This window comes from Gigantopelta aegis, chromosome 10 (assembly GCF_016097555.1).
Source record: "Gigantopelta aegis isolate Gae_Host chromosome 10, Gae_host_genome, whole genome shotgun sequence".
Taxonomy (NCBI): Eukaryota; Metazoa; Mollusca; class Gastropoda; order Neomphalida; family Peltospiridae; genus Gigantopelta; species Gigantopelta aegis.
Window position 1 is genome coordinate 45,262,375 of NC_054708.1, and position 18,753 is coordinate 45,281,127.

Consider the following 18,753-nt stretch of genomic DNA (forward strand, 5'->3'; position numbering starts at 1 on the left):
TGACGTCATATTATTATTTTTTTATTATTATTATTATTTTAATGATACCACTAGAGATCATCGATTTCATATTAATTGTGTCACATACTTTGGAGGCTTTCACCCCTCTTGTAGAGTATTCCATAAACAAGCAACATGACAGACGGCAGAAAACTGCATGTATTTTTCCCTATGCAATCTCAGCAAAGACAATATCGGCGACATCGTTGCAGCCTCGTGTGTGGAATCTATATATTTGTAGTGGTTTTTTTGCGATTTGTGTCTGACAAACTTTGGAGGAAATCTAACGGCAATTAAAGGTAGGAGAGTAATTTTTTGTAGTTGTTAACAATTTGGTTCGGACAATAGGTTAATTTTCATTTTATTTCCTAAAAAATATTACAAAATTATTTGAAGACAAAATCCAGTTTGGGCTTCTTACATTTATTAAGACGACCAGAAACACATTGAATATACAGACATTGATATTCTAAACAAGAAAATATATTTAATATGTAAGTTTAATCGTAGAAATATTTTATTAGTCGGAAACATCTTACAATGCAGCAAACTCAGGAATGTCCCTTTAATATATAGAGGTTTTTTAAATTTCGTTTTTTAATGAAGTGTTGAACATATAAAAGTCTATCAATGCTAGAGATAGTTCTGAAACAACCACCCGTTTTAAGAATGAATGAACGAACGAATGAATGAATGAATGAACAAACGAATGAATGAATGAACAAACGAACGAACGAACGAACGAACGAACGAATGAATGATGAACGACACCCCAAAAATATATCTGCAATTGGGTGTCAAACAAATTAAATTGACTTTTTTTTGGTAACGTCATTCACCCCGTTTTAGTGGCGGGACGTAGCCTACTGGTAAAGCTCTCGCTTGATGCGCGGTCGGTTTAGGATCGATTCCCGTCCAAGGGCCCATTGGGATATTTCTCGTTTCAGCCAGTGCTCCACAACTGGTGTAACAAAGGCCGTGGTATGTACTATCCTGTCTGTTGGATGGTGCATATAAAAGATCCCTTGCTGCTTATCGAAAAGCGTAACCCATGAAGTGGGAGTGCTCCGCAAGGCTCAATGGGTAGGTGTAAACCACTTGCACCTACCAGTGATCCATAACTGGTTCAACAAAGGCCATGGTTTGTGCTATCCTGCCTGTGGGAAGCGCAAATAAAAGATCCCTTGCTGCTAATCGGAAGAGTAGCCCATGTAGTGGCGACAGCGGGTTTCCTCTCAAAATCTGTGTGGTCCTTAATCATATGTCTGACGCCATATAACCGTAAATAAAATGTGTTGAGTGCGTCGTTAAATAAAACACTTCTTTCTTTCCATGAAGTGGCGACAGCAGGTTTCCTCTCTATATATCTGTGTGGTCCTTAACCATGTGTCTGGCGCCATATAACCGTAAATAAAATGTGTTAAGTGCGTCGTTAAATAAAACATTCCCTTCCTTTTTTCACCCCGTTTTAAGAGACCACGACTGATACGTCCAAATAACCGCTCGAGTCATTGAAACTAATATAATTAGTGTGTGAAGCAAATCTTGAAAATAGGCAGTGGTAAATAAATATATCAGAGATATTTACTTTAAAACTAATCATAAAAATCGGTATTTAAAACAATATATAAGAAAATGTAGATTTAAAACATTCAACGATTTGTTAACATTTAATATTATGATTTTCTTTCATATGTAAGGAATAATAAATAGAATTTAAAAAAAAATTAAATTAATATAAATATAAATATTAAATTAAATTAGTTATTAACATTAAATAAAAAATAAAAATTAATATTACATTAAAATTTTGAGTTCTAACAACATACCTCTCTTCGAAACACGTTATTCCGCGATATGCAGTGACATAAATAATAATGCACTTCCCACGAAACCTGAAAAGGCAAACGACTCGGTGAATACGCATGCAATGAAATTCACACAAATCTTACGAAATGGCAAATCTTTTCCGGCGGACACGTTTTATCGGTTACAAACTAACCCAAATCAATGCCGGCGATTGTCAGAAATCCCTGGCTTTATCCGTCTTCTTAGCGATAAATTAATACAGTTGACTTAAATCTTTCATTTTTGTTTCGAGCTATATGGGTGAGAAAAAACACACCAAAAAGAAAAAAACACATTGATGTTTTCAGTTGCCAAGGAAATTATGGTTAGTAATGGAGTTTTTATTGCATCTGTTGACGTGTTTCTTTGCATTATGTGCCTACCCAACCAAGAAAGAATGAAACAAATTGTCACAAACATGGTAATGTAATTGATTTGGCAATATATTTCTTTAGAACGTTGTTGGAATGACTTTGTTTGAAAGTTAACGATGTACCTTTTTTCTATCATTATGTTAAATTTATGGCTTTAAATTAAATATATATTAAAATTCGTCAGTTATCTTATTTCAACAAGGGATCTCTAGTAAATGTGAGTTCACTAGAAATGTAACAATATTATATTAAAATAATATTTGTAAAATAGTTCAATAACATTAATTGGCTTAACTCCATCATGTGGAGAAAGCACGTGACTACAGAATCCAATCAGAATTCTCGGTTCGTGTATTGCACTGAAGTTTGTATTCAGAGCAGAATCCATGGTGTATTTAAACGGATCTTAAGTAACAGGTCAATTGACCACCTAAATAAAAAGGAATTAGCACGGAAACTAGCAGGCAACTCCACCACCCGCCCTACCCCGACCACCCCCAGAAGCTCCGTCAAACGCCCCGGCTCTCTTAACCTAAGCCAAGAACTTGACCTAGACACAGACAGTGAGTCAGAAAACGAAATAGAAACAGTAAGCGTCCACCCTGAGGTCCACCTAAAAAACCCAAATACGGGTCACTCGCCACTCCGGGCAAAAAAGCCATAAAAAAGCCAAAAAAATGGAAAAAGAAAGCATCGAAAACGGAAACAGACAAGTAAAGATTAACGGGGCGAACCCAACGTTGTACCAATACATGTACTGGCAACAGACCGTTGCCGAAGCAACAATAAACTCAAGCGATAAGCTCTTCCACACGCGGTTAACAAACGGAGACACCTTCATCAAAGGTGATGAAAAAAACCTAAAAGAAATAGGCCAAACAATTGAGCTGAAAACCAACCAAACGCTGATAAACACGATAACCTACAACTACTGACAGTCGCCATAAGCAATACAAAAAAGAGGTAGAATCTCAGCAGAGAAACGCCCAATAAAACCTGTCAAAAAAAAGCTAAATTTCCAACAGCAAGCTAACTCAAACGCCGCCAGTGAACCCACAGCGGACACGATGGATGTTACCGCTCCCGCCAACAATAAACAAACCAGCACGGACGGGAAGGAAACTACCGCGTCCGCCGTGACAGCTGTCAAAAAAAAACGAACCAGCAGGCCACGGCGAGCCGACTCTCTACCCGTCCAAAAACCTATTTACCTTCAAGAGCAATAATGCTAAAAAGATTAACTAGCCAGAAAAATAAAACACCAACCAAAAACGGAAAAAATGCCATCAACTTCCTGAAAATAAATCAACCCAAAACGGCTAAACCAACAATAAAACCAAAAACCAATAAACCAGCTGGAGTAATCTCCAAAAAAATAGACAATAACCCTACCACCCATACCACCACCAAAGCAATACCTTCTCTACTATCAATCTCTTTCTCCAAGGCCACACCCCCACCGTCGCTCACCCCTGCCCCTGCCACCACTACCATCCAAAACCCCACTTCTAATCCCCCCCCCTCCGATACCACCACCTATCCTACTCTCACTGCCACCCCTATCACCAGCTCCCAAAACCCACCTCTAAGCCCCCCCCCCTTCCACCACCACCAACGACCCTACCCCCACTACCACCCCAACCCAAATCCGTAAAACTACCAATTCAAACACCCAACCTATCACCCCTACCACCCCGTCAAACCACTGCACCCCCCACCCCTCCCCCCAACCCAACCCGAACTACCTACTAGTCAGTCAAACAAAACCAACGAAAAATGGCTAGTAAAACTCCACCCACTCCCACCCCAAGAAACTACCAAACAAGCCCTCCAAGCCGGAAACCCACAAATAAAGATAGACGAAGTAAACACCTGGACTAATGGTTACCTACTAATAACAACAACAGTAACCAACAGCAACAAAATATACATTCTCGGCCGCCGTTATCTTCTTCAACCCTATGAAATTAAACCTTCCAAATGCCACCACTGTCAACAATGGGGCCATGGAGCCAACAAATGCCGGCATCACAGAGAGATCCCAACATGCTACAGATGTGGACAGAAACACCCAAGAAGCTCCCTAAACTCGCCGTGCACCAGGCCCATACAATGTCCAAACTGCCTAAGCCGGCACATGGCCCACGACAACCAGTGTCACCACTACCAGAAAGCACTAAGGCAACTAAACAATAGAAAAAACCTAGCAACCCAACAAAGCCAAACTTTCTCACAGTCTAAACCAATATCAGCAAACATAACCTACGCCGACGTAGTCAAAACTAAAGAGCAAAACCAAGTTAGCGAACTTAAAACCATAATAGAAAAACTAGTGCTAGAAATGTCAGAAATTAAAAACAACCTAAAAAACCTAAATTAAATCTAAAATAACCAAAATCTACATAAACTTAACTACGGGACGGAATATGGGAGACAAGTCTCCACACACCCCCATAGATAACAACAACCAAGGGGAAAAGGGCCTTAGCGTTCTCCAGTGGAACGCTAAAGGCCTCCATTCAATGGGACATGGTGCTGAACTCATTCAACTAATTAGCACCAGTAACAACAAACCAGACATCAGTTGCCTACAGGAAACCTGGCTAGGAACCTCCAAAAATAAAGCTAAGAAAAATAACAATAAAAATAAGCTAACTAAACCATTTAAAATACCAGGATATACAAGCTACTTTAAAAACAGAGAAAATAATACCAGAGGTGGACTAGCCACACTAATAAAAAATAATATACCTCATTTAGAAATAAAATTCCAACCTAACAATAATAACCTAGAAATCCTCGTCCTAACCATACAGCATGATACTAAGAGTATCAACGTCATCAACGTATACAGCCCGCCAGGTCCGGATCACAACAAATTAAAACTAAATGACTATAACAAACTTATTAGCTCGAATATCAATAATAATAATATAATCATAGTAGGAGACTTCAACTGCCATAGTAGCTTATGGGGAAACCCCACCACAGACTCTCAAGGCGACATATTAGAAACCTTCATCAATAATAACAACTTAGTCTGCCTAAACGACGGTAACATCACCTTTATCTCAGATATCCATGGAGGCACCTCAGCCGTTGACCTAACAATTACCTCAAACAATATAGGAGCTAACTCAAGTTGAGAAATCTTGAAAACCCTTAATAGTGACCACCTGCCCATATTAACTAAATATAACTGTAACGAAACTTTCATAGAAGAAGAAATATTTGCACCTAAATTTAACTTCTCAAAAGCCAACTGGGCAGAATTCTCCAAAGAATGCCTAAATCTTAAAGTTAATATCGAACTAAATGTTAATGAAGCTACTAACGAACTCACTAATAATATTCTAAAAATAGCAAACAAGCATATACCACTAACTAAACCCTTTAGGAAAAATCAACCAATCAGTTGGTGGACTGAAGAAATCAAAAATAAATGTAATCTCAGAAATCGTATGAGGAAAATCTTTAAAAAAAACTGGCAAACCAGAATATCACAATAAATACAAAATAGCTAAAAATTAAGTCGGCAAACTAATAATTACAGCCAAACAAAACAGCTGGCAAAAATTCTGTAGTGAAATAAATAACAAAACAACAATTAGGGACATGTGGAAAAAAGTTAAAGCCATTCAAGGACACCGCGCCATACCCACAGTCCTTCAAAAACATAAACCTGCTCTTTCTAACAAACAAAAAGCTAACCTACTCAGCAAAACCTTTAGTAAAAACAGCAGTAACGATAACTTTCCCAAAGAATTTCTTGATCAACTAAAAAAGAATAATACTCTACCCACTAATCAACCAACCGAAACCAACCAGCCTAACAATGATAACCTTGAATTTAACCAACCAATAAACCTAATTGAACTTAAAACAACACTCAAAGCTAAAAAAAAGTACCGCAACCGGACCAGATAAAATTAGCTATACTCTCTTAAAACATATGCCAGACTCAGCACTAGAGGTGGTGTTGTCGCTTTTTAACAAAATCTGGAGAGAGGGGTCCATGCCCGAGGCATGGAAACATGCTGAATGTTTTAGTCTCCCTAACACAGGCAAGGACCACTCGCTGCCGGATAGTTACAGACCAATAACGCTTACCTCACATCTATGTAAAACCTTAGAAACCATTATAAATAAACGTCTCAATAACTACTTAATAGAAAACAACCTTATAGCTAACACCCAAAGCGGATTTAGATCTAAACACTCCACCAATGACCAAATAGGCTACAAAACACTGTTAACGATGCTCTCAGTGGGAAACTGGGAAACTCTTTTTACGTGCCCCTATCCACAAGGGTTCAGGCACGCCCACCCCGGATTCAGCCTCTGACTACGCCAGTGACCGACTCCGGGGCGGGAGGGGGGGGGGGGGGGAGTGTGTGAGAGAAGTGAATGTGACAATTTTTAATAGTGTGGTAAGACCACTTAAAAACAAAGCCAAAGTTAAAAATAATTTGGGATCTACCATTACATATGTTTATATTTATGTTAATATAAAGCACCATAGTTATAATTAACCCTATAACATTCTATTGTTTTATAATATAATTAGTAGGTGCATAATTATAATTACATTTTCAATCGGGCAGTTCAAAAATAATATATACTATACTTATACATTTAATAATAATATCTATACATACATATACATTATATATATATATATATATATATATATATATATTTATTTATAATTTCTTAATATAATTATGTAACTTTAGCCCTAGAGGTAAAAGGATTCGCAAAGTAAATCCAACAAAGTCATCGCCATATTTATAGACATCGAAAAAGCCTTCGACATGGTCTGGAGACAAGGACTAATAACTAAACTTAATGATAAAGGGATTAAAGGCAATATGTTCAACTTCATCAATAACTTTATTCATAACAGATCTATAGCAGTTAAAGTTAATGGTCAATACTCAGAAAAAACCAGATATACTAAATGGAATACCACAAGGCTCGGTCCTATCACCAACCTTATTTAACATATTCATAAATGATCTAACTATGGCACTAAATGATAAAGAAAAACCAAACCAAGCCTCACCACTAAATACACAGCACTATTTGCCGATGACTGCGCCATTTGGCGAACAGGCAGAATAACTTCAGCTATCTGTAAAAAACATGCAACTCGATATGAATAGACTTAACCAATGGGCCCTAACTTGGGGCATTAAACTATCTGAAACTAAAACTGTATTTATGATCTTTAGCAAAAAAAATATACCAGAAGAAGGACAGTTAACTTCCAACGGCAAACCTATACCTAGAGTCAAAGAATTTAAATTTCTAGGAGTCATATTCGACTCAAAAGTAACATTTAAACCTTATATTTTAAACCAAATTAATAGATCAAAAACAAATACTAAACCTACTCAGGGCTATTTCAGGCACGAGCTGGGGAGCGCAAACTGAGGCAATGCTCATGGTATACAAAGCCTGCATACTCTCCATACTGGATTATGGAGCCCAAGCCTACAGCAGCGCCACCCCATACTCACTCCATAAACTAGACAGTATTCAAAATCAAGCTCTCAGAATAATCGCTAGGGTACCAGCTAATACTAATGGACAAAGCTTAGAAGCAGAATTTAATATTATGCCACTGGACCATCGCAGAAAACTTCAACACCTTAAGTACCACCTTAAAGTTCATTCATTTGATCATGAACACCCAGTAGGTGTAACCTTAAAATCTAACTTAAAACTAGGCAACTCCTTTGCTACTAACTTAAAACTATGCAACTCCTTTGCTACTACAGCACATAATATAGAAACCGAAGTAGGAATAGATGATATACCAGTGGCAATGCACACTCCAAATCAACCAGAGTATTGCCACACACCTTACCTAGTTAAGAAAGAAAGAGATAAAACTCCATTAAAAAAAATCCTATATGAAGTCTGTGCGAACGAAAACTACCCGGAGCACACCCACATCTTTACAGATGGCTCCAAAAATCCGGATAATGGCAGGGTTGGGTACGCAATAGTAGAAGAAAAAAATTACATGGCACCCTAAATTAGCTCATGTAGGTATTATGGGTAACGAAATTGCAGATTACGGGGCAAAAAAGGCACTAACCATCAACATCAAACATCAACAAACTATCCCACTAGGCATTACCGAACTAATCTCAATAGCTAAAAAACATTACATTAACCTATGGCAGGAAAGTTGGGACCAAACCAAAGTTTTTTGGCATTACAACATCAAACCTATTGTAAACTCAGTTAGGCCTAAACATAAAAACTCTCTAATAGACAAAACAATAATCAAACTAAGAATAAGAAAAAAAAACTACACTCATGCTATAAGGGAAATCCCCTTCAAATTAGATAGCTAGAATAACTAATAACACCCTACCTCCTTGCATTCACTATGCAATTCAAGGAGAGGGAGGGGGGGGGGGATGGGTGGCTTGAACAGCCGTTGGAAACATAGAGTAAGGACTCAATACAGTAGGAACAACCATAACACAAAATATAGGCAAACACAAACACAGCATGCACTCAACACACCATAGGGTGCATTGACTAATGATAACAATGCACCCGTCCTCACATAAAACCAAAATAATGGCCCAGCACGTACTCTAATAAGGAGTCGGACAAAAGAAACCGGCTCCGAGTACACCACTGCACTGCACCCAGAAGGGGCTAGACAAAAGAATACCAACCCCTTCCCCCAAACCCAAAATAAAACTTTCCTTGGCGCTGGCAGGACCTTGGGCAAAAAGGACGAACCTTTCACCTTCACGGCAACAACATCGGCAACAGCATCCAACATCAAGCTCTCCACCAACGCCTCTACCTCGTCCAACATACACAATTGCTCGAGTCTCCCCTGGGTTGTCATGCCACGATCAGAAGAGATCAGGCCTCTTCTAAGGGCCCTATGGGCAACCTAGGGAGACACCCTACAGCACCAAGACGGTCATAATAAATAGGGACATTCGGAATACTAAAAGCAAAACCTATTGGCTCTCTTCACTATTTCAATTAGAACGACCATCAAAATTGCGCCAAAATTCCTTCATATAAAACGCGCACCTCTCTCTCTTTGGCATAATCCTACGGAACTTTCAAAATTACATAGCACCAAATACCCCCGCCTGTCACCAACATTGGACTGCTGGTGCCCCCTTGCACTTGCCAGTGCAGGCGTCCCTCTCTACAACCCTCCCTCAAACCTTTCCTGTCCTGGACAGAGGGAACCGGCCAAGGCCGGTCCCTGTGATCAGGATAGGCGTGTGCAACAACAGCTTGCTCTGAATGTGCACGTAAATCTCTTAGACATAGTCATAGTCATAACAGGTCAATAAGGTTTCAAGACATTTTATTCGTTTTGCATTTCTTCTTCTTCTATTCTTTGTAGTAAAAACACGTGACTACAGAATCCAGAGTTCTCAGTTCGTGTATTGCACTGAAGTTTGTATTCAAAGCAGAATCCATGGTGTATTTAAATGGATTTTTAAGTAACAGTTCAATACAGTTTCAAGACATTTTATTCGTTTTGCATTTGTTATTCTTCTCTTACAGAGGTTATGGTTTCCGAGTCATAAAGAAGTCTGCAGTAATACGATCGAAATGTGTTGTGACTAGTAATATGTAACGTTCTGTGACGTTCAGTGGGTGGCCGTCTGGCGCACTCTTCGGGGACAGATCCAGGATGTTCTAAGGGGGGGGGGGGGGGGGGGGTCACAAGATTCTGAAAAAGGCAATTCAAGTTTGTCGAAGGAATATCAGCAGAGTTACCAAAGGGAGCGAGATCAATAGGATGATTCAGGGACATGCTCTCCGGAAATATTTTAAATAAAGATGCCTAGAGATGTATTTTCATAGCAATTTAATGTGGTATGTTGTAGATGATGGATTTAAAAAAGTCAAGGAACTCCTGTGACCCCTTCTGGATTCGCCAATACCCATCCCAGGACAAACTAAAACGTCTCTCGCCATTCCTATTTTCATAAGGGACTATCCAGAATTGATTACATTTGGGATCGTAATTTTATACTTATACTGCATCGTTTACTCTATGTGTGCATGGTTTAAATACAATATTCGAGAATTATCAGTTCTATCAGCAATACATTTTACATTGTAAATAGACCTAGATAATTATCGGTCGACGATATTATAAAATGTATATAAAAACAATTACCGCTTGCCCAAATGTGATCAATCAGTGGAAACTCCGTCATTGTAATTATTTCTATTTTATACTCAAGGTGAGATTGAAAAAAAAGAAATGGTCTGTCTGATGCCCATCTGTCAGCATATCTGTGAGTCAACCCCAATGATGCATGGTGCTTGTGAAATTTAAGGCTGCGTCCATATTCTTCACCACTTGATGGGTAGAGTGTAAGATCATATAATAATTTAAATATTGACCAATCACACTTCGCCTTTTATAACGTTATTTGGGAGCATACAAATTTTAAAAATATCGGGCGAGTCTATTTTAGTGGCCGCAGTACAGCGAACCATACCAATACGTACGGCGTGGGTTATCAGTCTTCAATTTTACATTAAAAATTATTTATTTATTTATAAAATGTAAAAAAACTAAATCAGTCTTCAGTTTTACATTACAAATTATTTATTTATAAAATAAAACATGTTTTAAGGCATTCGTAATTCACACGAAACATGTCGTATACCCTCAGGATAATTCGGAATGTTTTCAAATTATTTTTAAATCACTGGCAGGATTCTGCAAGTAAGGTTTTGATTGGTGGACATGAGCTCCAACTGGCTGTCTTTAGATCCACATGTAATAGTGGAGCTAATTTTAATTTGATTGCATTCCAAAGACAGGATAGTACATACGACGGCCTTTGTTACGCCAGTTATGGTGCACTGGCTGGGACGAGAAATAGCCCAATGGGCCCACCGACGGGAATCGATCCTAGATCGATCGCGCATTAGGCGAGCACTCAATCTAATTAAAATTAGCTCCACTATTACATGTGGATCTAACACCAGCCAGTTGGAGCTCATGTCCACCAATCAAAACTTTCACATGAAACATATCGTATACCCTCAGGATAATTCGGAATGTTTTCAAATTATTTTTAAATCACTGGCATGATTCTGCAAGTAAGGCTTTGATTGGTGGACATGAGCTCCAACTGGCTGGTGTTAGATCCACATGTAATAGTGGAGCTAATTTTAATTAGATTCGCAAGCACTGTACCACTGATTTACGTCCCGCCCCATAAATTACAACAGAGTGAAGCAAGAGTCTGTGACGTTGGGACGGGGAGATGTCCGTAATATACAGACTAGAGCTCGTCTCCATAACCGTTACTTCTCAGAGGGGCGTGCGTTTTAAAAAAAAAAAAAAAAAAAAAAAAAATTGTGATAATAGAAACACCGGGATGACAAGAAACACTTCGGATGTACGGAAATGGATAATCTTTAAACAATAAAATCTAAGTAATGTCTGACTTCATTTGCCAAAAACGGCTCTAATAGTGAAAATTAGGCCTTAGTGTTTAAAAACTAGGATCTGTCCCTCTAAGTAGCAGCATAGGCCTAAACCAAACGGTGTCTCACCAGATCGAAGTTCGAAGTGCACCCGACTTTAACCAGATCGTTAAGCCCGCAATGCCAGCCATTATTATGTGACAGGACTAGTCATGAAGTGTAGTTTCATCCGGCCAATAAATTATGTAATTTTATTTCATTTAGTATCCGTGTACCGTGCACTGCTATATTATGCTTGACACGAGTGATTGCCACTAAATAGAATGGCAATTTTTGTATGAAACAGGCACGGCGAAAGCAAGTAGACATTGGGGGGGGGGGGGGGGGGGGGGGGGGGGGGGGGGGGGGGGGGGGGGGGGGGGGGGGGGGGGGGGGGGGGGGGAGGGGGGCACTCACTGAGAAGCAAAGTTTCCAGTGGTTATGCTCCCCTGTAAAAAATTTTAAAACGAGATTATCCTGAAATGCAATTTCCTACATTTGACAAGTAAAATTCATCTCTGCCTTTACTACTAATAATATTTTGATTCAGAATGATTGCTCCGTGGTGCCTATGAAACTAAGATACCATGATGCTGTATGTTATGTCCGAAATTAGCAATACATCTCCCGTCAACCCATTTTCTCTGATTAAGAGTGAGGGGTTATAGTATTCATACCTATTGATAGCAGCTTTAGCGAAAGGTTACCATTGGTGTCTGTGTCATTTAGTTGTATGCACCCTTAAATAAAGATAGTGCATATAAAAGATCCCTTACTGCTAATCGAAAAGGTAGCCCATCAAGTGGCGACAGCAGGTTTCCTCCCTCAATATCTGTGTGGTCCTTAACCATATGTCCGACGCCATATAACCGTAAATAAAATGTGTTTGTGTGCGTCGTTAAATAAACCATTTCTTTCCTTCCTTAAATAAAGGTAAAATTATGGATTGTGTCCCCCACTCCCACTATGGAAGCTGTGACCCCTCCCCACCCCCACTAGATTTTGTGACCCTCCAGATATCGTTACTATGTAATGTTCACGCAAATGAATTAAGAGTCGTTTGATAGATCGGAGAAGATTATTAGGCCCTACTTGTTATTAATATTAATAGGACCCCCAAATGATGATGATGATGATGATGATGATGATGACGATGATGATGTTGGTGATGATGATGATGGTAATGATGATGATGTTGGTGATGATGACGATATTGGTGGTAATGATTATGTGTGATGATGATGATGGTGGTGGTGGTGGTGGTAATAATGATGATGTTGGTGGTGATGATGATGATGAGATGATGAAGATGATGATGATGATGATGATAATGAAGATGATGATGATAGTAATGATAATGTTGGTCATGATGATGATGATAATGATGATGACGATGATGGTAATGATGATGATGTTGAGGATGATGATGATGACGATGATGGTAATGATGATGTTGGTGATGATGATGATGATGACGATGATGATAATGATGATGATGTTGATGTTGATGATGATGATGATGTTGGTGATGATAATGATGATGATGTTACTGATGATGATGATGATATGTAATATTAAGTTTCGTGTTTATATCAAGAACTGAAGCAACGTCCACTAACGTTGATATTACATATGTTTGGTTAAACGTTGACATAAAATATTCTGTTTACAGCGTATTTTCATTGCAGCTGAAATAGTGGGTCTTTCTAAGACTTACCCGCCCCTCACCCGGTGTAATCAATATTTTAATACGCATTCGGTCTGAATATTATGCTTCCCGGTGAGTATGCTATTAAAATAGCCAGTGGTTATGTTTTCGTGTTCTTCTATATTATATTATATGGTTAATATTAAGACTAGAGCGAGCAATAACTGGAGGATAGCATAGAGGCCGGTAGGATGATGTGCATTAGGGCCTCGTGCGATATAGTGCCTCTCCCCGAAATTTGGTATCTGGATTGACACGAGAGCAATTTTTAGCATCTGAATTGTTTTTAGATTGGTAGTTTTTAAGACTATTGGCGACATGTAGTACAGATCATGACAGGAAACCGCCTTCCGTCTCAAGGGCAACTCCTACCGAATGGCAGGGGTCTTTGATATGGCCAATATCGCAATATGGAACTATCTAGATCGCTCAGTCTGCCTATTTATAATATGTATACAGTATGTCGTTTGCTACGAAAACAACAACAACTCAACATCATATTTACTCCACATTTTTATTGTATACACTTGAATAACATTTTAACATATTTAACCATGCATATGATGCATGTTGGTTATATTGTATTATTAAAATATATATGAATGAAACGATCGTGAAATAGACAACAGAGAGGTTTTGTTATTCTTCTAGAACTGAATCAGCGGGAAATATCAGATTTACGTGGTCTACACATATCAATTCAGTATCAACCGTTATATCGTCATATTTCAACACGTTCTAGTGTCCGATCAACAAGTCTTCTGTCACGGGATATCAGGCTCATATCTCAGTTAGATCAATACATACCAGTAGGATCAACACATATCAGTAGAATCAACACATATCAGTAGAATCAACACATACCAGTTGGATTAACACATACCAGTTGGATAAATATACACCAGTAGGATCAATACATACCAGTAGGATTAACACATACCAGTAGGATCAATATATACCAGTAGGATCAATTATACACCAGTAGGATCAATACATACCAGTAGGATCAACACATACCAGTAGGATCAATTATATACCAGTAGGATCAACACATACCAGTAGGATCAACACATATCAGTAGGATCACTACATATCAGTAGGATCAACACATATCAGTAGGATCACTACATACCAGCAGGATCAACACATATCAGTAGGATCAATACATATCAGTTAGATCAACACATACCAGCAGGATCAACACATATCAGTAGAATCAATACATATCAGTTACATCAACACATATCAGTTAGATCAACACATATCAGTTAGATCAACACATATCAGTAGGATCAATACATATCAGTTACATCAACACATATCAGTTAGATCAATACATATCAGTTAGATCAACACATATCAGTAGAATCAACACATATCAGTAGAATCAACACATACCAGTAGGATTAACACATACCAGTTGGATCAATATACACCAGTAGGATCAATACATACCAGTAGGATTAACACATACCAGTAGGATCAATATATACCAGTAGGATCAACACATACCAGTAGGATCAACACATATCAGTAGGATCGCTACATATCAGTAGGATCAACACATATCAGTAGGATCACTACATACCAGCAGGATCAACACATATCAGTTAGATCAACACATACCAGCAGGATCAATACATATCAGGTACATCAACACATATCAGTTAGATCAACACATATCAGTTAGATCAACACATATCAGTAGGATCAATACATATCAGTTACATCAACACATATCAGTTATATCAATACATATCAGTTAGATTAACACATAGCAGTTAGATCAACACATACTAGTTAGATCAACACATATCAGTTAGATCAACACATATCAGTCGAATTGTGTCTAAACTAAGCTTATTTGTTTAGTATTTCAATACAAACTAGACTAACAGATCCGCCTTATATTTTTTCTCAGATGATCCTTCCGACATTTACGATGTACGCATAGGCGTACGGGCTTCCATTTTTATAGAGGACAAGCTGATTCGTGCCCGAAATAAAAGAAAATATCTGAATCTCGATTCATAACAACATTTATTCATTATGAGCATTACTGTGAAACAGCTATATAGGGTTGCAAGCAAAGCACTACGCATTTTTACATAGATTACAACTAATATTGTATTGTGGGTACAATGATGGAAATACATGATGAAAAGGTTTCAGGCCAGCTAATTTTGCCCGATTATCTCTATCGTTTTTGCCCGAATTTGAGGATTTGCATACGCACTAGGGGACACTTTCACCCTACCACCCTCCCCCCACCCCTGTCTCGTACACTTATGGTTGTACTTGTTTCCCAACCCCGGCGCTTCCAACCGCATAATTTTGTTTATACGATTACAAGTGCGAGAACGGAAAATGTCTCGACGGATTAGTTCTCGGGCGGAATAAGGAAACCTCTCTAGTGATATTGTATCAATCGATAAATAAACAAAACATGGCCCGCTTTCCACGTCCAGTCAAATCAGGTCATTATCCGCAGGTGTTAATTGAATGACAAGGCTTAACCGAAATCTAGGTAACAGAGACTAATTAGAGCATTGTTCGACAAACGCTCAAACACGTCCCGGACACGCTACACCGAGCATGCGCATACCATCTGGTATAGTTAGTAACACCGCGACTTTGACATTGGAACTGATTGAACGCTGGAACGCTTCTCGTTTCGACAGCCTGCACCACCAGGTTGGATTCTTTTTTAGCGAGATTCCTTGCCTCCACGTCATTTCTCCGTCTGACTGTCGACTTGTTTTTATCGTGACTCGTATGCCGGCCATTCTGCAGAACGCCACGGTTGTTCGCGTTTAGTCTCTACATGTCCGAACCTGTCCAAGCAGCACTGGAAGATTGACCGCCCCACTCTAAGAAGAAATAGGAAGCGGGGTCGGCCCCTACTACTCTTTTTCTAGACTTTACCTTGCTTTATAGTGATACCATCTCGTATCCTTCGGAGTCGGGCCCGTCCGCACCACTATACCAACCCATGACGACTGGACTATACCCTAGTCTGATACTCTCTCTCGTTCTGACGGATCCGGCTTCTCAAGATCTGTATTTCAGCGCAGCACTACAACTTCAACGTCTATCGACTGTCAATCTAGGGGTTTTCTTGACGGGATGCAACCCATCTCGTCCCTTTAAGCTGTGCACCCAAACGGCCTTAACGAGGCCATTCGCGTGGACATATCGATCGGACTTTAAACTTTTAGGTCTGCGTTCAAAATTTTATGTCGAAATTACTTCTTTTTTAAAAAATATTATTAAATAGTCCGATCCTCTCTTCTTTCACTTATTTAATTTCGGACTGTCCTTCTAAAATGCTCCAAATTATATAAATATTCGGCCGAGCAGTCAATTCTTTTTATTTTTGGCTTGTAACCTTTTATTTTTTTATTTATTCTATTATTTTTTTTTACTAATTGCTATTTTCAAAATTCTGCCCATTTTCACAATCCCCCCCCCCCCCCCCCCCCCCCCTCCATCCCGAGTCAGGCCACCGATCTTATCGGAGGTCGGACTCGGGATGGGCGTGTTCGAAACCCTAGTGGTATATGGGCACGTTAAACTAGTTATCATCATCATCATTTGACAACTAATTGGTATGGTCGAGACAGGCGACGCTCCTTCAGAGTTTTTAATTGTTCGGTCTTCAGAGGTAAAATTTATATTGAATAAACAAAACGGGACCCGGAAATTCGTTCGGTATTCAGAGTAGAGGGGTTTCCGGTTTTCAGGGGTTTATTTCAGTGGTTAAAGCTGCGTTAAACGCGGGACCGTGAAAAAAGTTCGGTGTTGAGGGAATTCCGGTTTACTGAGGGTCCGGTTTTAGAGAAGTTTCACTGTATATGATATATATATATATATATATATATATATATATATATATATAATATATATATATATATATATATATATATATATATATAATCAAGCTTAAAACAACGTGTTTCTGTAAAATGTACACGCAACTTTAATTCCAGTCCGCCATTACTAGAAATCACTCTAATATGAATTGGTTAATAAACCCAGTGCAGATGACAGAAATATTTAAATACATGTTTTTTGTTCCAGCAAATATCTAGACAAATAGCATCTATTCTCCCACTAGAATAACATATAAATAGCCCAACAAATTCTTAGTTTAACCTGCTACATTATTCTGAGCTAATACGTGCCTGCTTGATCATAAATTGACATTAGCAAGGGAAGTAACTCTGGTTTTTTGAAAATAATTTAGTATAAGAGTAGTATTTTTATATATAGTAAGACATGAGTAACAACACCATAACATTTCTGCTATTTTTATAAAGTAAGATGGGAATTTGTTGAATTTAGAATTTTAGAAAACAAAACAACAAAAACCCCCAAAAAACCCGTCTTTTTCCTAACTTTTTTTTACCTGAAAACTTCATATGTAATGCATTTTATTAACATTTCTATTAAGAACAATGTTTCTTGTCAATATAAATATGATTTAAAACTCAATATGAGCATTAGATTTTGAGTAGGTCCACACCACAACCAGTATGCATTTGAACGCTTAAAATCATAAAATTGAACTTTAGCAAGGGCAATAACTCTTGTTATGCAAAAGTTTTTCAATTGAGCTTCACAATAACATTTAATGGTACACAACTTCATACAATTTCAGCTATTTAAATCAAATAATAAGGATACTGTGGCTGTTTATGTTGATACATGACATTTCATTTCACAAAAAGTCCGGGAGGGGGTACCCCCAAATAAAGGTTAATATCTCAGCCCGTACTAAATTGCCGCAATGTCATCATTGGTTTTCATGATGAACATTTTGATATATAATAACAAATGTTGTAACGCCGGTTGCACCCCCTTCCAAAAATATCGGTCTCAGCTGCTCTACTAACAATCAAATGACGTAAGAATATGTGACAGGGTATCTTTTTGAATGGAAATAATGTTAAACTCGAATGACATCATTTTGGATATCCTTACATACAAATACATTAGTACTTAATGTTTTTTTGTTTTCTGAACGCTGGACAACGTTTAGGGTAAAGTTGCTATTGGAATGTTTTTGAATGATGACTATGAATGCATACGTCAGTTATAGTTATGGAGTGTCACTGTAGTACATTTGTTTAAATGTCAATAAACGCAGTGCCGTGACCTCGATTAATTTGCATATAAATTATAAAGTTATCAAATTCTGAAAGTATGTGATCATATATCATGTATGTATAATTATTAAACAAATTAAGAAACCACATTTTGATACACTAATTTAGTCATACAGACATGGTATTTAGTACATATTACAACGTTGCTATATATATATATATA